The 23,054-nt window shown below is 32.2% G+C and overlaps 23 non-coding genes across 23 annotated transcripts; all 23 read right to left on the reverse strand.

Moving 5' to 3' along the window:
* Positions 1-95: 95 nt before the first annotated feature.
* On the reverse strand, positions 96-169 carry TRNAT-AGU (transfer RNA threonine (anticodon AGU)). Its single transcript has one exon. It is a non-coding gene; the product is annotated as a tRNA-Thr (tRNA).
* Positions 170-1,358: 1,189 nt separating this feature from the next.
* TRNAT-CGU (transfer RNA threonine (anticodon CGU)) lies at positions 1,359-1,431 on the reverse strand. The gene has a single exon. It is a non-coding gene; the product is annotated as a tRNA-Thr (tRNA).
* Positions 1,432-2,886: 1,455 nt separating this feature from the next.
* TRNAT-AGU (transfer RNA threonine (anticodon AGU)) lies at positions 2,887-2,960 on the reverse strand. Its single transcript has one exon. It is a non-coding gene; the product is annotated as a tRNA-Thr (tRNA).
* Positions 2,961-3,394: 434 nt separating this feature from the next.
* On the reverse strand, positions 3,395-3,467 carry TRNAT-CGU (transfer RNA threonine (anticodon CGU)). Its single transcript has one exon. It is a non-coding gene; the product is annotated as a tRNA-Thr (tRNA).
* Positions 3,468-4,438: 971 nt separating this feature from the next.
* Positions 4,439-4,511, reverse strand: TRNAT-CGU (transfer RNA threonine (anticodon CGU)). Its single transcript has one exon. It is a non-coding gene; the product is annotated as a tRNA-Thr (tRNA).
* A 2,972-nt stretch (positions 4,512-7,483) lies between these two features.
* On the reverse strand, positions 7,484-7,556 carry TRNAT-CGU (transfer RNA threonine (anticodon CGU)). The gene has a single exon. It is a non-coding gene; the product is annotated as a tRNA-Thr (tRNA).
* Positions 7,557-7,994: 438 nt separating this feature from the next.
* On the reverse strand, positions 7,995-8,068 carry TRNAT-AGU (transfer RNA threonine (anticodon AGU)). Its single transcript has one exon. It is a non-coding gene; the product is annotated as a tRNA-Thr (tRNA).
* Positions 8,069-8,502: 434 nt separating this feature from the next.
* TRNAT-CGU (transfer RNA threonine (anticodon CGU)) lies at positions 8,503-8,575 on the reverse strand. The gene has a single exon. It is a non-coding gene; the product is annotated as a tRNA-Thr (tRNA).
* A 438-nt stretch (positions 8,576-9,013) lies between these two features.
* On the reverse strand, positions 9,014-9,087 carry TRNAT-AGU (transfer RNA threonine (anticodon AGU)). The gene has a single exon. It is a non-coding gene; the product is annotated as a tRNA-Thr (tRNA).
* A 945-nt stretch (positions 9,088-10,032) lies between these two features.
* TRNAT-AGU (transfer RNA threonine (anticodon AGU)) lies at positions 10,033-10,106 on the reverse strand. The gene has a single exon. It is a non-coding gene; the product is annotated as a tRNA-Thr (tRNA).
* A 1,454-nt stretch (positions 10,107-11,560) lies between these two features.
* Positions 11,561-11,633, reverse strand: TRNAT-CGU (transfer RNA threonine (anticodon CGU)). The gene has a single exon. It is a non-coding gene; the product is annotated as a tRNA-Thr (tRNA).
* Positions 11,634-12,071: 438 nt separating this feature from the next.
* Positions 12,072-12,145, reverse strand: TRNAT-AGU (transfer RNA threonine (anticodon AGU)). The gene has a single exon. It is a non-coding gene; the product is annotated as a tRNA-Thr (tRNA).
* A 434-nt stretch (positions 12,146-12,579) lies between these two features.
* On the reverse strand, positions 12,580-12,652 carry TRNAT-CGU (transfer RNA threonine (anticodon CGU)). The gene has a single exon. It is a non-coding gene; the product is annotated as a tRNA-Thr (tRNA).
* A 1,457-nt stretch (positions 12,653-14,109) lies between these two features.
* Positions 14,110-14,183, reverse strand: TRNAT-AGU (transfer RNA threonine (anticodon AGU)). Its single transcript has one exon. It is a non-coding gene; the product is annotated as a tRNA-Thr (tRNA).
* Positions 14,184-14,617: 434 nt separating this feature from the next.
* On the reverse strand, positions 14,618-14,690 carry TRNAT-CGU (transfer RNA threonine (anticodon CGU)). The gene has a single exon. It is a non-coding gene; the product is annotated as a tRNA-Thr (tRNA).
* Positions 14,691-16,148: 1,458 nt separating this feature from the next.
* Positions 16,149-16,222, reverse strand: TRNAT-AGU (transfer RNA threonine (anticodon AGU)). Its single transcript has one exon. It is a non-coding gene; the product is annotated as a tRNA-Thr (tRNA).
* A 434-nt stretch (positions 16,223-16,656) lies between these two features.
* On the reverse strand, positions 16,657-16,729 carry TRNAT-CGU (transfer RNA threonine (anticodon CGU)). Its single transcript has one exon. It is a non-coding gene; the product is annotated as a tRNA-Thr (tRNA).
* A 1,966-nt stretch (positions 16,730-18,695) lies between these two features.
* TRNAT-CGU (transfer RNA threonine (anticodon CGU)) lies at positions 18,696-18,768 on the reverse strand. The gene has a single exon. It is a non-coding gene; the product is annotated as a tRNA-Thr (tRNA).
* A 429-nt stretch (positions 18,769-19,197) lies between these two features.
* Positions 19,198-19,271, reverse strand: TRNAT-AGU (transfer RNA threonine (anticodon AGU)). The gene has a single exon. It is a non-coding gene; the product is annotated as a tRNA-Thr (tRNA).
* A 946-nt stretch (positions 19,272-20,217) lies between these two features.
* TRNAT-AGU (transfer RNA threonine (anticodon AGU)) lies at positions 20,218-20,291 on the reverse strand. The gene has a single exon. It is a non-coding gene; the product is annotated as a tRNA-Thr (tRNA).
* Positions 20,292-21,746: 1,455 nt separating this feature from the next.
* On the reverse strand, positions 21,747-21,819 carry TRNAT-CGU (transfer RNA threonine (anticodon CGU)). The gene has a single exon. It is a non-coding gene; the product is annotated as a tRNA-Thr (tRNA).
* Positions 21,820-22,257: 438 nt separating this feature from the next.
* On the reverse strand, positions 22,258-22,331 carry TRNAT-AGU (transfer RNA threonine (anticodon AGU)). Its single transcript has one exon. It is a non-coding gene; the product is annotated as a tRNA-Thr (tRNA).
* A 433-nt stretch (positions 22,332-22,764) lies between these two features.
* On the reverse strand, positions 22,765-22,837 carry TRNAT-CGU (transfer RNA threonine (anticodon CGU)). The gene has a single exon. It is a non-coding gene; the product is annotated as a tRNA-Thr (tRNA).
* Between the last annotated feature and the right edge of the window lie 217 nt (positions 22,838-23,054).

Consider the following 23,054-nt stretch of genomic DNA (forward strand, 5'->3'; position numbering starts at 1 on the left):
TGTACAACCGAAAGATAAATCAGACTTTTCTAATTGAATTGAATCGCAGGACGACTTAATGAAAATAGTTGTTTTATATAAGAATGAGGAAAGCAAGGCACTGCTGAGATTTGAACTCAGGATCTCCTGTTTACTAGACAGGCGCTTTAACCAGCTAAGCCACAGCACCCTCTTGAAAATGCTTTAAGGAACAGTTTGCCATATGGTGTTCAAGAGAATCCTGAGTTTTTCACTTTCATAATCATTTCTCAGTTCAGAAAACGCTCTACTCAACTACTTTAGACGAGGATACTGATCCTATTCATAAACACCTCATTGATATATTGCTTATCTTGTTCATAAATGTTTTAATCATGCTGTTATAATCTCCATCTTTACACTTGGTATAGCCCAACCCCCCCTCCCACTCTGACACAGTTGGTACGCCCGAGCTGTGGAAGCTCACCTTAGAATGTTGTGTAACGTAGGTTCTATGTGACTGAGGAGAGCGGATGACTAGAATAAAGAGAGTCACACTTACCTCGTGTGTGGTCTATCTTTTCATAACACTGGCAGTTTAAGAGGGAGGGAACCCTGCACCAAAATGAACCCGGGGTGGTTGGGAGGAGGAAGAAGGGTAGTCCCCGACCTTGGTAAGAGTAGAGTGAAGATTGCTCAACACCAACGCAAATACAAAGGATGGTACGACCAGAAGCATGGCGTTAAAGCCCAGGAGTACAAGGTTGGCTCCACCGTACAGGTTAAGATGCCCACTCATGTTCCTCCAGGACGCAGCAAGTACCATACACACCAGGGCGTGGTCAAGTGTGGACGCAATGTAGTTCGTCTGGAGAATGGACAGACATGGAGCAAAGACAGAGTGGTTAACTCACCCCAACTGTGAAGCCTTTCCTTTGTTTCCCCACATAAGGAGATGTGTTATAATCTCCATCTTTACACTTGGTATAGCCCAACCCCCCCCCCCACTCTGACACAGTTGGTACGCCCGAGCTGTGGAAGCTCACCTTAGAATGTTGTGTAACGTAGGTTCTATGTGACTGAGGAGAGCGGATGACTAGAATAAAGAGAGTCACACTTACCTCGTGTGTGGTCTATCTTTTCATAACACATGCCTTCTTTAAGAATGCATTACTTGAATTCAACTCTAGAATGATTTTTTATCTCTATTTTGCTCTTTGTCACTCTTTTTTCCCTTTTTCATTCAAAACAGTACTTTAAAAATCTTCACAACACCATGTTTTTTTGTTTTTCAATTTAAGATGACCCATTCTAATGTTCACAGAACAATACTTTTCTTTTTAAAATGTATTAAACATTTGCGTGATGAAAATTATTTTTACATGTAAGGACCAATAATAAGGTGCTGCTGAGATTTGAACTCAGGATTTCCTGTTTACGAGACAGGCACTTTAACCACTTAGCCACAGCACCTATTTTAGTGATACAGAAGGGATCATTAATTTAGTATTGGTGATCAAATTCTGTGCCTGCGTTAAAGTGTCTTAATATGTATTCTAATGTTAAACAAGCAAGGATTCCTAATCTGTAAACAAGAATAGCTATGTTGTATTACAAAAGAACACATTTTAAGCTCAATCCCATATTTTGAATAGTTCATAAATAATTGTTTTACATATATTCATCAATATTGCTCAAATCTAGGCTTATATTTCATCTGCCTCTTGCTCATTGAAATACCTTTTTGATTTTTGCAATCAAGGTATTGTTACTATAATATTGAAAACACTTTCAGTTTTCATTAGGTTTAAGATGATCTGTTCAACCGAAAGATAAATCAGACTTTTCTAATTGAATTGAATCGCAGGACGACTTAATGAAAATAGTTTTTTATATAAGAATGAGGAAAGCAAGGCACTGCTGAGATTTGAACTCAGGATCTCCTGTTTACTAGAGAGGCACTTTAACCAGCTAAGCCACAGCACCCTCTTGATAAAGTTTTGAGGAACAGTTTGCCATATGGTGTTCAAGAGAAACCTGAGTTTTTCACTTTCATAATCATTTCTCAGTTCAGAAAACGCACTACTCAAATAGTTTAGACGAGGATACTGATCCTATTGATAAATACCTCATTGATATATTGCTTATCCTGTTCATAAATGTTTTAATTATGCCTTCTTTAAGAATGCATTACTTGAATTCAACTCTAGAATGATTTTTTATCTCTATTTTGCTCTTTGTCACTCTTTTTTCCCTTTTTCATTCAAAGCATTACTTTGAAAATCTTCACAATACCATGTTTTTTTCTTTTTCAATTTAAGATGACCCATTCTAATGTTCACAGAACAACACTTTTCTTTTTAAAATGTATTAAACATTTGCGTGATGAAAATTATTTTTACATGTAAGGACTATAAGGTGCTGCTGAGATTTGAACTCAGGATTTCCTGTTTACGAGACATGCGCTTTAACCACTTAGCCACAGCACCTTTTTTAGTGATACAGAAGGGATCATTAATTTAGTATTGGTGATCAAATTCTGTGTCTGTGTTAAAGTGTCTTAATATGTATTCTAATGTTAAACAAGCAAGGATTCCTAATCTGTAAACAAGAATAGCTATGTTGTATTACAAAAGAACACATTTTAAACTCAATCCCATATTTTGAATAGTTCATTAATAAGTGTTTTACATATATTCATCAATATTGCTCAAATCTAGGGTTATATTTCATCTGCCTCTTGCTCATTGAATACCTTTTTGATTTTTGCAATCACAGTATTGTTACTATAATATTGAAAACACTTTCAGTTTTTATTAGTTTTAAGATGATCTGTTCAACCGAAAGATAAATCAGACTTTTCTAATGTAATTGAATCGCAGGACGACTTAATGAAAATAATTTTTTTATTTAAGAATGAGGAAAGCAAGGCACTGCTGAGATTTGAACTCAGGATCTCCTGTTTACTAGACAGGCGCTTTAACCAGCTAAGCCACAGCACCCTCTTCAAAATGCTTTAAGGAACAGTTTGCCATATGGTGTTCAAGAGAAACCTGAGTTTTTCACTTTCATAATCATTTCTCAGTTCAGAAAACGCACTACTCAAATAGTTTAGACGAGGATACTGATCCTATTGATAAATACCTCATTGATATATTGCTTATCCTGTTCATAAATGTTTTAATTATGCCTTCTTTAAGAATGCATTACTTGAATTCAACTCTAGAATGATTTTTTATCTCTATTTTGCTCTTTGTCACTCTTTTTTCCCTTTTTCATTCAAAGCATTACTTTGAAAATCTTCACAATACCATGTTTTTTTGTTTTTCAATTTAAGATGACCCATTCTAATGTTCACAGAACAATACTTTTCTTTTTAAAATGTATTAAACATTTGCGTGATGAAAATTATTTTTACATGTAAGGACCAATAATAAGGTGGTGCTGAGATTTGAACTCAGGATTTCCTGTTTACGAGACAGGCGCTTTAACCACTTAGCCACAGCACCTATTTAAGTCATACAGAAGGGATCATTAATTTAGTATTGGTGATCAAATTCTGTGCCTGTGTTAAAGTGTCTTAATATGTATTCTAATGTTAAACAAGCAAGGATTCCTAATCTGTAAACAAGAATAGCTATGTAGTATTACAAAAGAACACATTTTAAACTCAATCCCATATTTTGAATAGTTCATAAATAAGTGTTTTACATATATTCATCAATATTGCTCAAATCTAGGGTTATATTTCATCTGCCTCTTGCTCATTGAAATACCTTTTTGATTTTTGCAATCACAGTATTGTTACTATAATATTGAAAACACTTTCAGTTTTTATTAGGTTTAAGATGATCTGTTTAACCGAAAGATAAATCAGACTTTTCTAATTGAATTGAATCGCAGGACGACTTAATGAAAATTTTTTTTTAAATAAGAATGAGGAAAGCAAGGCACTGCTGAGATTTGAACTCAGGATCTCCTGTTTACTAGACAGGCGCTTTAACCAGCTAAGCCACAGGCTCTTTAACCAGCTAAGCCACAGCACCCTCTTGAAAATGCTTTAAGGAACAGTTTGCCATATGGTGTTCAAGAGAATCCTGAGTTTTTCACTTTCATAATCATTTCTCAGTTCAGAAAACGCTCTACTCAACTACTTTAGACGAGGATACTGATCCTATTGATAAACACCTCATTGATATATTGCTTATCCTGTTCATAAATGTTTTAATTATGCCTTCTTTAAGAATGCATTACTTGATTTCAACTCTAGAATGATTTTTTATCTCTATTTTGCTCTTTGTCACTCTTTTTTCCCTTTTTCATTCAAAGCATTACTTTGAAAATCTTCACAATACCATGTTTTTTTGTTTTTCAATTTAAGATGACCCATTCTAATGTTCACAGAACAACACTTTTCTTTTTAAAATGGATTAAACATTTGCGTGATGAAAATTATTTTTACATGTAAGGACCAATAATAAGGTGCTGCTGAGATTTGAACTCAGGATTTCCTGTTTACGAGACAGGCGCTTTAACCACTTAGCCACAGCCCCTACTTTAGCGATATAGAAGGGATCATTAATTTAGTATTGGTGATCAAATTCTGTGCCTGTGCTAAAGTGTCTTAATATGTATTCTAATGTTAAACAAGCAAGGATTCCTAATCTGTAAACAAGAATAGCTATGTTGTATTAAAAAAGAACACATTTTAAACTCAATCCCATATTTTGAATGGTTCATAAATAAGTGTTTTACATATATTCATCAATATTGCTCAAATCTAGGGTTATATTTCATCTGCCTCTTGCTCATTGAAATACCTTTTTGATTTTGCAATCACAGTATTGTTACTATAATATTGAAAACACTTTCAGTTTTTATTAGGTTTAAGATGATCTGTTCAACCGAAAAATAAATCAGACTTTTCTAATTTAATTGAATCGCAGGACGAATTAATGAAAATAGTTTTTTATTTAAGAATGAGGAAAGCAAGGCAATGCTGACATTTGAACTCAGGATCTTCTGTTTACTAGACAGGCGCTTTAACCAGCTAAGCCACAGCACCCTCTTGAAAATGCTTTAAGGAACAGTTTGGCATATGGTGTTCAAGAGAATCCTGGGTTTTTCACTTTCATAATCCTTTCTCAGTTCAGAAAACGCTCTACTCAACTACTTTAGACGAGGATACTGATCCTATTGATAAACACCTCATTGATATATTGCTTATCCTGTTCATAAATGTTTTAATTATGCCTTCTTTAAAAATGCATCACTTGATTTCAACTCTAGAATGATTTTTCATCTCTATTTTGCTCTTTGTCACTCTTTTTTCCCTTTTTCATTCAAAGCATTACTTTGAAAATCTTCACAATACCACGTTTTTTTGTTTTTCAATTTAAGATGACCCATTCTAATGTTCACAGAACAACACTTTTCTTTTTAAAATGTATTAAACATTTGCGTGATGAAAATTATTTTTACATGTAAGGAGCAATATTAAGGTGCTGCTGAGATTTGAACTCAGGATTTCCCGGTTACGAGACAGGCGCTTTAACCACTTAGCCACAGCACCTATTTTAGTGATACAGAAGGGATCATTAATTTAGTATTGGTGATCAAATTCTGTGCCTGTGTTAAAGTGTCTTAATAAGTATTCTAATGTTAAACAAGCAAGGATCCCTAATCTGTAAACAAGAATAGCAATGTTGTATTACAAAAGAACACATTTTAAACTCAATCCCATATTTTGATTAGTTCATAAATAAGTGTTTTACATATATTCATCAATATTGCTCAAATCTAGGGTTATATTTCATCTGCCTCTTGCTCATTGAAATACCTTTTTGATTTTGCAATCACAGTATTGTTACTATAATATTGAAAACACTTTCAGTTTTGATTAGGTTTAAGATGATCTGTTCAACCGAAAGATAAATCAGACTTTTCTAATTGAATTGAATCGCAGGACGACTTAATGAAAATAGTTTTTTATATAAGAATGAGGAAAGCAAGAAACTGCTGAGATTTGAACTCAGGATCTCCTGTTTACTAGACAGGCGCTTTAACCAGCTAAGCCACAGCACCCTCTTGAAAATGCTTTAAGGAACAGTTTGCCATATGGTGTTCAAGAGAAACCTGAGTTTTTCACTTTCATAATCATTTCTCAGTTCAGAAAACGCACTACTCAAATAGTTTAGACGAGGATACTGATCCTATTCATAAACACCTCATTGATATATTGCTTATCCTGTTCATAAATGTTTTAATTATGCCTTCTTTAAGAATGCATTACTTGATTTCAACTCTAGAATTATTTTTTATCTCTATTTTGCTCTTTGTCACTCTTTTTTCCCTTTTTCATTCAAAGCATTACTTTGAAAATCTTCACAATACCACGTTTTTTTTGTTTTTCAATTTAAGATGACCCATTCTAATGTTCACAGAACAACACTTTTCTTTTTAAAATGTATTAAACATTTGCGTGATGAAAATTATTTTTACATGTAAGGACCAATAATAAGGTGCTGCTGAGATTTGAACTCAGGATTTTCTGTTTACGAGGCAGGTGCTTTAAGCACTTAGCCACAGCACCTACTTTAGCGATATAGAAGGGATCATTAATTTAGTATTGGTGATCAAATTCTGTGCCTGTGTTAAAGTGTCTTAATATGTATTCTAATGTTAAACAAGCAAGGATTCCTAATCTGTAAACAAGAATAGCTATGTTGTATTAAAAAAGAACACATTTTAAACTCAATCCCATATTTTGAATAGTTCATAAATAAGTGTTTTACATATATTCATCAATATTGCTCAAATCTAGGGTTATATTTCATCTGCCTCTTGCTCATTGAAATACCTTTTTGATTTTGCATTCACAGTATTGTTACTATAATATTGAAAACACTTTCAGTTTTTATTAGGTTTAATATGATCTGTTCAATCGAAAGATAAATCAGACTTTTCTAATTTAATTGAATCGCAGGACGAATTAATGAAAATAGTTTTTTATTTAAGAATGAGGAAAGCAAGGCACTGCTGAGATTTGAACTCATGATCTTCTGTTTACTAGACAGGCGCTTTAACCAGCTAAGCCACAGCACCCTCTTGAAAATGCTTTAAGGAACAGTTTGCCATATGGTGTTCAAGAGAATCCTGAGTTTTTCACTTTCATAATCATTTCTCAGTTCAGAAAACGCTCTACTCAACTACTTTAGACGAGGATACTGATCCTATTGATAAACACCTCATTGATATATTGCTTATCCTGTTCATAAATGTTTTAATTATGCCTTCTTTAAGAATGCATTACTTGATTTCAACTCTAGAATGATTTTTCATCTCTATTTTGCTCTTTGTCACTCTTTTTTCACATTTTCATTCAAAGCATTACTTTGAAAATCTTCACAATACCACGTTTTTTTGTTTTTCAATTTAAGTTGACCCATTCTAATGTTCACAGAACAACACTTTTCTTTTTAAAATGTATTAAACATTTGCGTGATGAAAATTATTTTTACATGTAAGGAGCTGCTGAGATTTGAACTCAGGATTTCCTGTTTACGAGACAGGCGCTTTAACCACTTAGCCACAACACCTATTTTAGTGATACAGAAGGGACCATTATTTAGTATTGGTGATCAAATTCTGTGCCTGTGTTAAATTGTCTTAATAAGTATTCTAATGTTAAACAAGCAAGGATCACTAATCTGTAAACAAGAATAGCTATGTTGTATTACAAAAGAACACATTTTAAACTCAATCCCATATTTTGATTAGTTCATAAATAAGTGTTTTACATATATTCATCAATATTGCTCAAATCTAGGGTTATATTTCATCTGCCTCTTGCTCATTGAAATACCTTTTTGATTTTTGCAATCACAGTATTGTTACTGTAATATTGAAAACACTTTCAGTTTTTATTAGGTTTAAGATGATCTGTTCAACCGAAAGATAAATCAGACTTTTCTAATTTAATTGAATCGCAGGACGAATTAATGAAAATAGTTTTTTATTTAAGAATGAGGAAAGCAAGGCACTGCTGAGATTTGAACTCAGGATCTCCTGTTTACTAGACAGGCGCTTTAACCAGCTAAGCCACAGCACCCTCTTGAAAATGCTTTAAGGAAAAGTTTGCCATATGGTGTTCAAGAGAATCCTGAGTTTTTCACTTTCATAATCATTTCTCAGTTCAGAAAACGCTCTACTCAACTACTTTAGACGAGGATACTGATCCTATTGATAAACACCTCATTGATATATTGCTTATCCTGTTCATAAATGTTTTAATTATGCCTTCTTTAAGAATGCATTACTTGATTTCAACTCTAGAATGATTTTTTATCTCTATTTTGCTCTTTGTCACTCTTTTTTCCATTTTTCATTCAAAGCATTACTTTGAAAATCTTCACAATACCACGTTTTTTAGTTTTTCAATTTAAGATGACCCATTCTAATGTTCACAGAACAACTCTTTTCTTTTTAAAATGTATTAAACATTTGCGTGATGAAAATTATTTTTACATGTAAGGACCAATAATAAGGTGCTGCTGAGATTTGAACTCAGGATTTCCTGTTAACGAGACAGGCGCTTTAACCACTTAGCCACAGCACCTATTTTAGCGATATAGTAGGGATCATTAATTTAGTATTGGTGATCAAATTCTGTGCCTGTGTTAAAGTGTCTTAATATGTATTCTAATGTTAAACAAGCAAGGATTCCTAATCTGTAAACAAGAATAGCTATGTTGTATTAAAAAAGAACACATTTTAAACTCAATCCCATATTTTGAATAGCTCATAAATAAGTGTTTTACATATATTCATCAATATTGCTCAAATCTAGGGTTATATTTCATCTGCCTCTTGCTCATTGAAATACCTTTTTGATTTTGCAATCACAGTATTGTTACTATAATATTGAAAACACTTTCAGTTTTTATTAGGTTTAAGATGATCTGTTCAACCGAAAGATAAATCCGACTTTTCTAATTTAATTGAATCACAGGACTAATTAATGAAAATAGTGTTTTATTTAAGAATGAGGAAAGCAAGGCACTGCTGAGATTTGAACTCAGGATCTCCTGTTTACTAGACAGGCGCTTTAACCAGCTAAGCCACAGCACCCTCTTGAAAATGCTTTAAGGAACAGTTTGCCATATGGTGTTCAAGAGAATCCTGAGTTTTTCACTTTCATAATCATTTCTCAGTTCAGAAAACGCTCTACTCAACTACTTTAGACGAGGATACTGATCCTATTGATAAACACCTCATTGATATATTGCTTATCCTGTTCATAAATGTTTTAATTATGCCTTCTTTAAGAATGCATTACTTGATTTCAACTCTAGAATGATTTTTCATCTCTATTTTGCTCTTTGTCACTCTTTTTTCCCTTTTTCATTCAAAGCATTACTTTGAAAATCTTCACAATACCACGTTTTTTAGTTTTTCAATTTAAGATGACCCATTCTAATGTTCACAGAACAACACTTTTCTTTTTAAAATGTATTAAACATTTGCGTGATTAAAATTATTTTTACATGTAAGGAGCAATATTAAGGTGCTGCTGAGATTTGAACTCAGGATTTCCTGTTTACAAGACAGGCGCTTTAACCACTTAGCCACAGCACCTATTTTAGCGATACAGAAGGGATCATTAATTTAGTATTGGTGATCAAATTCTGTGCCTGTGTTAAATTGTCTTAATAAGTATTCTAATGTTAAACAAGCAAGGATCCCTAATCTGTAAACAAGAATAGCTATGTTGTATTACAAAAGAACACATTTTAAACTCAATCCCATATTTTGAATAGTTCATAAATAAGAGTTTTACATATATTCATCAATATTGCTCAAATCTAGGGTTATATTTTATCTGCCTCTTGCTCATTGAAATACCTTTTTGATTTTGCAATCACAGTATTGTTACTATAATATTGAAAACACTTTCAGTTTTTATTAGGTTTAAGATGATCTGTTCAACCGAAAGATAAATCAGACTTTTCTAATTGAATTGAATCGCAGGACGACTTAATGAAAATAGTTTTTTATATAAGAATGAGGAAAGCAAGGCACTGCTGAGATTTGAACTCAGGATCTCCTGTTTACTAAACAGGTGCTTTAACCAGCTAAGCCACAGCACCCTCTTGAAAATGCTTTAAGGAACAGTTTGCCATATGGTGTTCAAGAGAAACCTGAGTTTTTCACTTTCATAATCATTTCTCAGTTCAGAAAACGCACTACTCAAATAGTTTAGACGAGGATACTGATCCTATTCATAAACACCTCATTGATATATTGCTTATCCTGTTCATAAATGTTTTAATTATGCCTTCTTTAAGAATGCATTACTTGATTTCAACTCTAGAATGATTTTTTATCTCTATTTTGCTCTTTGTCACTCTTTTTTCCCTTTTTCATTCAAAGCATTACTTTGAAAATCTTCACAATACCACGTTTGTTAGTTTTTCAATTTAAGATGACCCATTCTAATGTTCACAGAACAACACTTTTCTTTTTAAAATGTATTAAACATTTGCGTGATGAAAATTATTTTTACATGTAAGCACCAATAATAAGGTGCTGCTGAGATTTGAACTCAGGATTTCCTCTTTACGAGACAGGCACTTTAACCACTTAGCCACAGCACCTATTTTAGTGATACAGAAGGGATCATTAATTTAGTATTGGTAATCAAATTCTGTGCCTGTGTTAAAGTGTCTTAATATGTATTCTAATGTTAAACAAGCAAGGATTCCTAATCTGTAAACAAGAATAGCTATGTTGTATTACAAAAGAACACATTTTAAACTCAATCCTATATTTTGAATAGTTCATAAATAAGTGTTTTACATATATTCATCAATATTGCTCAAATCTAGGGTTATATTTCATCTGCCTCTTGCTCATTGAAATACCTTTCTGATTTTTGCAATCACAGTATTGTTACTATAATATTGAAAACACTTTCAGTTTTTATTAGGTTTAAGATGATCTGTTCAACCGAAAAATAAATCAGACTTTTCTAATTTAATTGAATCGCAGGACGAATTAATGAAAATAGTTTTTTATTTAAGAATGAGGAAAGCAAGGCAATGCTGAGATTTGAACTCAGGATCTTCTGTTTACTAGACAGGCGCTTTAACCAGCTAAGCCACAGCACCCTCTTGAAAATGCTTTAAGGAACAGTTTGCCATATGGTGTTCAAGAGAATCCTGAGTTTTTCACTTTCATAATCCTTTCTCAGTTCAGAAAACGCTCTACTCAACTACTTTAGACGAGGATACTGATCCTATTATTAAACACCTCATTGATATATTGCTTATCCTGTTCATAAATGTTTTAATTATGCCTTCTTTAAGAATGCATTACTTGATTTCAACTCTAGAATGATTTTTCATCTCTATTTTGCTCTTTGTCACTCTTTTTTCCCTTTTTCATTCAAAGCATTACTTTGAAAATCTTCACAATACCACGTTTTTTTGTTTTTCAATTTAAGATGACCCATTCTAATGTTCACAGAACAACACTTTTCTTTTTAAAATGTATTAAACATTTGCGTGATGAAAATTATTTTTACATGTAAGGACCAATAATAAGGTGCTGCTGAGATTTGAACTCAGGATTTCGTGTTTACGAGACAGGCGCTTTAACCACTTAGCCACAGCACCTACTTTAGGGATATAGAAGGGATCATTAATTTAGTATTGGTGATCAAATTCTGTGCCTGTGTTAAAGTGTCTTAATATGTATTCTAATGTTAAACAAGCAAGGATTCCTAATCTGTAAACAAGAATAGCTATGTTGTATTACAAAATAACACATTTTAAACTCAATCCCATATTTTGAATAGTTCATAAATAAGTGTTTTACATATATTCATCAATATTGCTCAAATCTAGGGTTATATTTCATCTGCCTCTTGCTCATTGAAATACCTTTTTGATTTTGCAATCACAGTATTGTTACTATAATATTGAAAACACTTTCAGTTTTTATTAGGTTTAAGATGATCTGTTCAACCGAAAGATAAATCAGACTTTTCTAATTGAATTGAATCGCAGGACGACTTAATGAAAATAGTTTTTTATATAAGAATGAGGAAAGCAAGGAACTGCTGAGATTTGAACTCAGGATCTCCTGTTTACTAGACAGGCGCTTTAACCAGCTAAGCCACAGCACCCTCTTGAAAATGCTTTAAGGAACAGTTTGCCATATGGTGTTCAAGAGAAACCTGAGTTTTTCACTTTCATAATCATTTCTCAGTTCAGAAAACGCACTACTCAAATAGTTTAGACGAGGATACTGATCCTATTCATAAACACCTCATTGATATATTGCTTATCCTGTTCATAAATGTTTTATTTATGCCTTCTTTAAGAATGCATTACTTGAATTCAACTCTAGAATGATTTTTTATCTCTATTTTGCTCTTTGTCACTCTTTTTTCCCTTTTTCATTCAAAGCATTACTTTGAAAATCTTCACAATAGCATGTTTTTTTGTTTTTCAATTTAAGATGACCCATTCTAATGTTCACAGAACAACACTTTTCTTTTTAAAATGTATTAAACATTTGCGTGATGAAAATCATTTTTACATGTAAGGACCAATAATAAGGTGCTGCTGAGATTTGAACTCAGGATTTCCTGTTTACGAGACAGGCACTTTAACCACTTAGCCACAGCACCTACTTTAGCGATATAGAAGGGATCATTAATTTAGTATTGGTGATCAAATTCTGTGCCTGTGTTAAAGTGTCTTAATATGTATTCTAATGTTAAACAAGCAAGGCTTCCTAATCTGTAAACAAGAATAGCTATGTTGTATTAAAAAAGAACACATTTTAAACTCAATCCCATATTTTGAATAGTTCATAAATAAGTGTTTTACATATATTCATCAATATTGCTCAAATCTAGGGTTATATTTCATCTGCCTCTTGCTCATTGAAATACCTTTTTGATTTTGCATTCACAGTATTGTTACTATAATATTGAAAACACTTTCAGTTTTTATTAGGTTTAAGATGATCTGTTCAATCGAAAGATAAATCAGACTTTTCTAATTTAATTTAATCGCAGGACGAATTAATGAAAATAGTTTTTTATTTAAGAATGACGAATGCAAGGCACTGCTGAGATTTGAACTCAGGATCTTCTGTTTACTAGACAGGCGCTTTAACCAGCTAAGCCACAACACCCTTTTGAAAATGCTTTAAGGAACAGTTTGCCATATGGTGTTCAAGAGAATCCTGAGTTTTTCACTTTCATAATCATTTCTCAGTTCAGAAAACGCTCTACTCAACTACTTTAGACGAGGATACTGATCCTATTGATAAACACCTCATTGATATATTGCTTATCCTGTTCATAAATGTTTTAATTATGCCTTCTTTAAGAATGCATTACTTGATTTCAACTCTAGAATGATTTTTCATCTCTTTTTTGCTCTTTGTCACTTTTTTTTCCCATTTTCATTCAAAGCATTACTTTGAAAATCTTCACAATACCACGTTTTTTTGTTTTTCAATTTAAGATGACCCATTCTAATGTTCACAGAACAACACTTTTCTTTTTAAAATGTATTAAACATTTGCGTGATGAAAATTATTTTTACATGTAAGGACCAATAATAAGGTGCTGCTGAGATTTGAACTCAGGATTTCGTGTGTACGAGACAGGCGCTTTAACCACTTAGCCACAGCACCTACTTTAGGGATATAGAAGGGATCATTAATTTAGTATTGGTGATCAAATTCTGTGAATGTGTTAAAGTGTCTTAATATGTATTCTAATGTTAAACAAGCAAGGATTCCTAATCTGTAAACAAGAATAGCTATGTTGTATTACAAAATAACACATTTTAAACTCAATCCCATATTTTGAATAGTTCATAAATAAGTGTTTTACATATATTCATCAATATTGCTCAAATCTAGGGTTATATTTCATCTGCCTCTTGCTCATTGAAATACCTTTTTGATTTTGCAATCACAGTATTGTTACTATAATATTGAAAACACTTTCAGTTTTTATTAGGTTTAAGATGATCTGTTCAACCGAAAGATAAATCAGACTTTTCTAATTGAATTGAATCGCAGGACGACTTAATGAAAATAGTTTTTTATATAAGAATGAGGAAAGCAAGGCACTGCTGAGATTTGAACTCAGGATCTCCTGTTTACTAGACAGGCGCTTTAACCAGCTAAGCCACAGCACCCTCTTGAAAATACTTTAAGGAACAGTTTGCCATATGGTGTTCAAGAGAAACCTGAGTTTTTCACTTTCATAATCATTTCTCAGATCAGAAAACGCACTACTCAAATAGTTTAGACGAGGATACTGATCCTATTCATAAACACCTCATTGATATATTGCTTATCCTGTTCATAAATGTTTTATTTATGGCTTCTTCAAGAATGCATTCCTTGAATTCAACTCTAGAATGATTTTTTATCTCTATTTTGCTCTTTGTCACTCTTTTTTCCCTTTTTCATTCAAAGCATTACTTTGAAAATCTTCACAATAGCATGTTTTTTTGTTTTTCAATTTAAGATGACCCATTCTAATGTTCACAGAACAACACTTTTCTTTTTAAAATGTATTAAACATTTGCGTGATGAAAATTATTTTTACATGTAAGGAGCAATAATAAGGTGCTGCTGAGATTTGAACTCAGGATTTCCTGGTTACGAGACAGGCGCTTTAACCACTTAGCCACAGCACCTATTTTAGTGATACAGAAGGGATCATTAATTTAGTATTGGTGATCAAATTCTGTGCCTGTGTTAAATTGTCTTAATAAGTATTCTAATGTTAAACAAGCAAGGATTCCTAATCTGTAAACAAGAATAGCTATGTTGTATTAAAAAAGAACACATTTTAAACTCAATCCCATATTTTGAATTGTTCATAAATAAGTGTTTTACATATATTCATCAATATTGCTCAAATCTAGGGTTATATTTCATCTGCCTCTTCCTCATTGAAATACCTTTTTGATTTTTGCAATCACAGTATTGTTACTATAATATTGAAAACACTTTCAGTTTTTATTAGGTTCAAGATGATCTGTTCAACCGAAAAATAAATCAGACTTTTCTAATTTAATTGAATCGCAGGACGAATTAATGAAAATAGTTTTTTATTTAAGAATGAGGAAAGCAAGGCAATGCTGAGATTTGAACTCAGGATCACCTGTTTACTAGATAGGCGCTTTAACCAGCTAAGCCACAGCACCCTCTTGAAAATGCTTTAAGGAACAGTTTGCCATATGGTGTTCAAGAGAATCCTAAGTTTTTCACTTTCATAATCATTTCTCAGTTCAGAAAACGCTCTACTCAACTACTTTAGACGAGGATACTGATCCTATTCATACACACCTCATTGATATATTGCTTATCTTGTTCATAAATGTTTTAATCATGCCTTCTTTAAGAATGCATTACTTGAATTCAACTCTAGAATGATTTTTTATCTCTATTTTGCTCTTTGTCACTCTTTTTTCCCTTTTTCATTCAAAGCATTACTTTGAAAATCTTCACAATACCACGTTTTTTTGTTTTTCAATTTAAGATGACCCATTCTAATGTTCACAGAACAACACTTTTCTTTTTAAAATGTATTAAACATTTGCGTGATGAAAATTATTTTTACATGTAAGGACCAATAATAAGGTGCGGCTGAGATTTGAACTCAGGATTTCCTGTTTACGAGACAGGCACTTTAACCACTTTGCCACAGCACCTAGTTTAGTTATGCAGAAGGGATAATTAATTTAGTATTGGTGATCAAATACTGTGCCTGTGTTAAAGTGTCTTAATATGTATTCTAATGTTAAACAAGCAAGGATTCCTAATCTGTAAACAAGAATAGCTATGTTGTATTAAAAAAGAACACATTTTAAACTCAATCCCATATTTTGAATAGTTCATAAATAAGTGTTTTACATATATTCATCAATATTGCTCAAATCTAGGGTTATATTTCATCTGCCTCTTGCTCATTGAAATACCTTTTTGATTTTGCATTCACAGTATTGTTACTATAATATTGAAAACACTTTCAGTTTTTATTAGGTTTAAGATGATCTGTTCAACCGAAAGATAAATCAGACTTTTCTAATTGAATTGAATCGCAGGACGACTTAATGAAAATAGTTTTTTATATAAGAATGAGGAAAGCAAGGCACTGCTGAGATTTGAACTCAGGATCTCCTGTTTACTAGACAGGCGCTTTAACCAGCTAAGCCACAGCACCCTCTTGAAAATACTTTAAGGAACAGTTTGCCATATGGTGTTCAAGAGAAACCTGAGTTTTTCACTTTCATAATCATTTCTCAGATCAGAAAACGCACTACTCAAATAGTTTAGACGAGGATACTGATCCTATTCATAAACACCTCATTGATATATTGCTTATCCTGTTCATAAATGTTTTATTTATGCCTTCTTCAAGAATGCATTCCTTGAATTCAACTCTAGAATGATTTTTTATCTCTATTTTGCTCTTTGTCACTCTTTTTTCCCTTTTTCATTCAAAGCATTACTTTGAAAATCTTCACAATAGCATGTTTTTTTGTTTTTCAATTTAAGATGACCCATTCTAATGTTCACAGAACAACACTTTTCTTTTTAAAATGTATTAAACATTTGCGTGATGAAAATTATTTTTACATGTAAGGAGCAATAATAAGGTGCTGCTGAGATTTGAACTCAGGATTTCCTGGTTACGAGACAGGCGCTTTAACCACTTAGCCACAGCACCTATTTTAGTGATACAGAAGGGATCATTAATTTAGTATTGGTGATCAAATTCTGTGCCTGTGTTAAATTGTCTTAATAAGTATTCTAATGTTAAACAAGCAAGGATTCCTAATCTGTAAACAAGAATAGCTATGTTGTATTAAAAAAGAACACATTTTAAACTCAATCCCATATTTTGAATTGTTCATAAATAAGTGTTTTACATATATTCATCAATATTGCTCAAATCTAGGGTTATATTTCATCTGCCTCTTCCTCATTGAAATACCTTTTTGATTTTTGCAATCACAGTATTGTTACTATAATATTGAAAACACTTTCAGTTTTTATTAGGTTTAAGATGATCTGTTCAACCGAAAAATAAATCAGACTTTTCTAATTTAATTGAATCGCAGGACGAATTAATGAAAATAGGTTTTTATTTAAGAATGAGGAAAGCAAGGCAATGCTGAGATTTGAACTCAGGATCTCCTGTTTACTAGATAGGCGCTTTAACCAGCTAAGCCACAGCACCCTCTTGAAAATGCTTTAAGGAACAGTTTGCCATATGGTGTTCAAGAGAATCCTAAGTTTTTCACTTTCATAATCATTTCTCAGTTCAGAAAACGCTCTACTCAACTACTTTAGACGAGGATACTGATCCTATTCATACACACCTCATTGATATATTGCTTATCTTGTTCATAAATGTTTTAATCATGCCTTCTTTAAGAATGCATTACTTGAATTCAACTCTAGAATGATTTTTTATCTCTATTTTGCTCTTTGTCACTCTTTTTTCCCTTTTTCATTCAAAGCATTACTTTGAAAATCTTCACAATACCACGTTTTTTTGTTTTTCAATTTAAGATGACCCATTCTAATGTTCACAGAACAACACTTTTCTTTTTAAAATGTATTAAACATTTGCGTGATGAAAATTATTTTTACATGTAAGGACCAATAATAAGGTGCGGCTGAGATTTGAACTCAGGATTTCCTGTTTACGAGACAGGCACTTTAACCACTTTGCCACAGCACCTAGTTTAGTTATGCAGAAGGGATCATTAATTTAGTATTGGTGATCAAATACTGTGCCTGTGTTAAAGTGTCTTAATATGTATTCTAATGTTAAACAAGCAAGGATTCCTAATCTGTAAACAAGAATAGCTATGTTGTATTACAAAAGAACACATTTTAAACTCAATCCCATATTTTGAATAGTTCATAAATAAGAGTTTTACATATATTCATCAATATTGCTCAAATCTAGGGTTATATTTTATCTGCCTCTTGCTCATTGAAATACCTTTTTGATTTTGCAATCACAGTATTGTTACTATAATATTGAAAACACTTTCAGTTTTTATTAGGTTTAAGATGATCTGTTCAACCGAAAGATAAATCAGACTTTTCTAATTGAATTGAATCGCAGGACGACTTAATGAAAATAGTTTTTTATATAAGAATGAGAAAAGCAAGGCACTGCTAAGATTTGAACTCAGGATCTCCTGTTTACTAGACAGGCGCTTTAACCAGCTAAGCCACAGCACCCTCTTGAAAATGCTTTAAGGAACAGTTTGCCATATGGTGTTCAAGAGAATCCTGAGTTTTTCACTTTCATAATCATTTCTCAGTTCAGAAAACGCTCTACTCAACTACTTTAGACGAGGATACTGATCCTATTGATAAACACCTCATTGATATATTGCTTATCCTGTTCATAAATGTTTTAATTATGCCTTCTTTAAGAATGCATTACTTGATTTCAACTCTAGAATGATTTTTTATCTCTATTTTGCTCTTTGTCACTCTTTTTTCCATTTTCCATTCAAAGCATTACTTTGAAAATCTTCACAATACCACGTTTTTTAGTTTTTCAATTTAAGATGACCCATTCTAATGTTCACAGAACAACTCTTTTCTTTTTAAAATGTATTAAACATTTGCGTGATGAAAATTATTTTTACATGTAAGGACCAATAATAAGGTGCTGCTGAGATTTGAACTCAGGATTTCCTGTTTACGAGACAGGCGCTTTAACCACTTAGCCACAGCACCTACTTTAGCGATATAGTAGGGATCATTAATTTAGTATTGGTGATCAAATTCTGTGCCTGTGTTAAAGTGTCTTAATATGTATTCTAATGTTAAACAAGCAAGGATTCCTAATCTGTAAACAAGAATAGCTATGTTGTATTACAAAAGAAACTCAATCCCATATTTTGATTAGTTCATAAATAAGTGTTTTACATATATTCATCAATATTGCTCAAATCTAGGGTTATATTTCATCTGCCTCTTGCTCATTGAAATAGCTTTTTGATTTTTGCAATCACAGTATTGTTACTATAATATTGAAAACACTTTCAGTTTTTATTAGGTTTAAGATGATCTGTTCAACCGAAAGATAAATCAGACTTTTCTAATTGAATTGAATCACAGGACGACTTAATGAAAATAATTTTTTATTTAAGAATGAGGAAAGCAAGGCACTGCTGAGATTTGAACTCAGGATCTCCTGTTTACTAGACAGGCGCTTTAACCAGCTAAGCCACAGCACCCTCTTGTAAATGCTTTAAGGAACAGTTTGCCATATGGTGTTCAAGAGAAACCTGAGTTTTTCACTTTCATAATCATATCTCAGTTCAGAAAACGCACTACTCAAATAGTTTAGACGAGGATACTGATCCTATTCATAAACACCTCATTGATATATTGCTTATCCTGTTCATAAATGTTTTAATTATGCCTTCTTTAAGAATGCATTACTTGAATTCAACTCTAGAATGATTTTTTATCTCTATTTTGCTCTTTGTCACTCTTTTTTCCCTTTTTCATTCAAAGCATTACTTTGAAAATCTTCACAATACCACGTTTTTTTGTTTTTCAATTTAAGATGACCCATTCTAATGTTCACAGAACAACACTTTTCTTTTTAAAATGTATTAAACATTTGCGTGATGAAAATTATTTTTACATGTAAGGACCAATAATAAGGTGCTGCTGAGATTTGAACTCAGGATTTCCTGTTTACGAGAAAGGCGCTTTAACCACTTTGTCACAGCACCTATTTTAGTGATACAGAAGGGATCGTTAATTTAGTATTGGTGATCAAATTCTGTTCCTGTGTTAAAGTGTCTTAATATGTATTCTAATGTTAAACAAGCAAGGATTCCTAATCTGTAAACAAGAATAGCTATGTTGTATTACAAAATAACACATTTAAAACTCAATCCCATATTTTGAATACTTCATAAATAAGTGTTTTACATATATTCATCAATATTGCTCAAATCTAGGGTTATATTTCATCTGCCTCTTGCTCATTGAAATACCTTTTTGATTTTTGCAATCACAGTATTGTTACTATAATATTGAAAACACTTTCAGTTTTTATTAGGTTTAAGATGATCTGTTCAACCAAAAGATAAATCGAACTTTTCTAATTGAATTGAATCGCAGGACGACTTAATGAAAATAGTTTTTTATTTAAGAATGAGGAAAGAAAGGTACTGCTGAGATTTGAACTCAGGATCTCCTGTTTACTAGACAGGCGCTTTAACCAGCTAAGCCACAGCACCATCTTGAAAATGCTTTAAGGAACAGTTTGCCATATGGTGTTCAAGAGAATCCTGAGTTTTTCACTTTCATAATCATTTCTCAGTTCAGAAAACGCACTACTCAAATAGTTTAGACGAGGATACTGATCCTATTCATAAACACCTCATTGATATATTGCTTATCCTGTTCATAAATGTTTTAATTATGCCTTCTTTAAGAATGCATTACTTGAATTCAACTCTAGAATGATTTTTTATCTCTATTTTGCTCTTTGTCACTTTTTTTCCCTTTTTCATTCAAAGCATTACTTTGAAAATCTTCACAATACCACGTTTTTTTGTTTTTCAATTTAAGATGACCCATTCTAATGTTCACAGAACAACACTTTTCTTTTTAAAATGTATTAAACATTTGCGTGATGAAAATTATTTTTACATGTAAGGACCAATAATAAGGTGCGGCTGAGATTTGAACTCAGGATTTCCTGTTTACGAGACAGGCACTTTAACCACTTTGCCACAGCACCTAGTTTAGTTATGCAGAAGGGATCATTAATTTAGTATTTGTGATCAAATACTGTGCCTGTGTTAAAGTGTCTTAATATGTATTCTAATGTTAAACAAGCAAGGATTCCTAATCTGTAAACAAGAATAGCTATGTTGTATTACAAAAGAACACATTTTAAACTCAATCCCATATTTTGAATAGTTCATAAATAAGAGTTTTACATATATTCATCAATATTGCTCAAATCTAGGGTTATATTTTATCTGCCTCTTGCTCATTGAAATACCTTTTTGATTTTGCAATCACAGTATTGTTACTATAATATTGAAAACACTTTCAGTTTTTATTAGGTTTAAGATGATCTGTTCAACCGAAAGATAAATCAGACTTTTCTAATTGAATTGAATCGCAGGACGACTTAATGAAAATAATTTTTTATTTAAGAATGAGGAAAGCAAGGCACTGCTGAGATTTGATCTCAGGATCTCCTGTTTACTAGACAGGCGCCGCTTTAACCAGCTAAGCCACAGCACCCTCTTGAAAATGCTTTAAGGAACAGTTTGCCATATGGTGTTGAAGAGAAACCTGAGTTTTTCACTTTCATAATCATTTCTCAGTTCAGAAAATGCACTACTCAAATAGTTTAGACGAGGATACTGATCCTATTCATAAACACCTCATTGATATATTGCTTATCCTGTTCATAAATGTTTTAATTATGCCTTCTTTAAGAATGCATTACTTGATTTCAACTCTAGAATGATTTTTCATCTCTATTTTGCTCTTTGTCACTCTTTTTTCCCTTTTTCATTCAAAGCATTACTTTGAAAATCTTCACAATACCACGTTTTTTAGTTTTTCAATTTAAGATGACCCATTCTAATGTTCACAGAACAACACTTTTCTTTTTAAAATGTATTAAACATTTGCATGATGAAAATTATTTTTACATGTAAGGACCAATAATAAAGTGCTGCTGAGATTTGAACTCAGGATTTCCTGTTTACGAGACAGGCGCTTTAACCACTTAGCCACAGCACCTACATTAGTGATACAGAAGGGATCATTAATTTAGTATTGGTGATCAACTTCTGTGCCTGTATTAAAGTGTCTTAATATGTATTCTAATGTTAAACAAGCAAGGATTCCTAATCTGTAAACAAGAATAGCTATGTTGTATTACAAAAGAACACATTTTAAACTCAATCCCATATTTTGAATAGTTCATAAATAAGAGTTTTACATATATTCATCAATATTGCTCAAATCTAGGGTTATATTTTATCTGCCTCTTGCTCATTGAAATACCTTTTTGATTTTGCAATCACAGTATTGTTACTATAATATTGAAAACACTTTCAGTTTTTATTAGGTTTAAGATGATCTGTTCAACCGAAAGATAAATCAGACTTTTCTAATTTAATTGAATCGCAGGACGACTTAATGAAAATAATTTTGTATTTAAGAATGAGGAAAGCAAGGCACTGCTGAGATTTGAACTCAGGATCTCCTGTTTACTAGACAGGCGCTTTAACCAGCTAAGCCACAGCACCCTCCTGAAAATGCTTTAAGGAACAGTTTGCCATATCGTGTTCAAGAGAAACCTGAGTTTTTCACTTTCATAATCATTTCTCAGTTCAGAAAACGCACTACGCAAATAGTTTAGACGAGGATACTGATCCTATTCATAAACACCTCATTGATATATTGCTTATCCTGTTCATAAATGTTTTAATTATGCCTTCTTTAAGAATGCATTACTTGAATTCAACTCTAGAATGATTTTTTATCTCTATTTTGCTCTTTGTCACTCTTTTTTCCCTTTTTCATTCAAAGCATTACTTTGAAAATCTTCACAATACCACGTTTTTTGTTTTTCAATTTAAGATGCCCCATTCTAATGTTCACAGAACAACACTTTTCTTTTTAAAATGTATTAAACATTTGTGTGCTGAAAATTGTTTTTACATATAAGGACCAATAATAAGGTGCTGCTGAGATTTGAACTCAGGATTTCGTGTTTACGAGACAGGCGCTTTAACCACTTAGCCACAGCACCTACTTTAGGGATATAGAAGGGATCATTAATTTAGTATTGGTGATCAAATTCTGTGAATGTGTTAAAGTGTCTTAATATGTATTCTAATGTTAAACAAGCAAGGATTCCTAATCTGTAAACAAGAATAGCTATGTTGTATTACAAAAGAACACATTTTAAACTCAATCCCATATTTTGAATAGTTCATAAATAAGTGTTTTACATATATTCATCAATA

The sequence above is a fragment of the Triturus cristatus genome, chromosome 8 (assembly GCF_964204655.1).
Source record: "Triturus cristatus chromosome 8, aTriCri1.1, whole genome shotgun sequence".
NCBI lineage: Eukaryota > Metazoa > Chordata > Amphibia > Caudata > Salamandridae > Triturus > Triturus cristatus.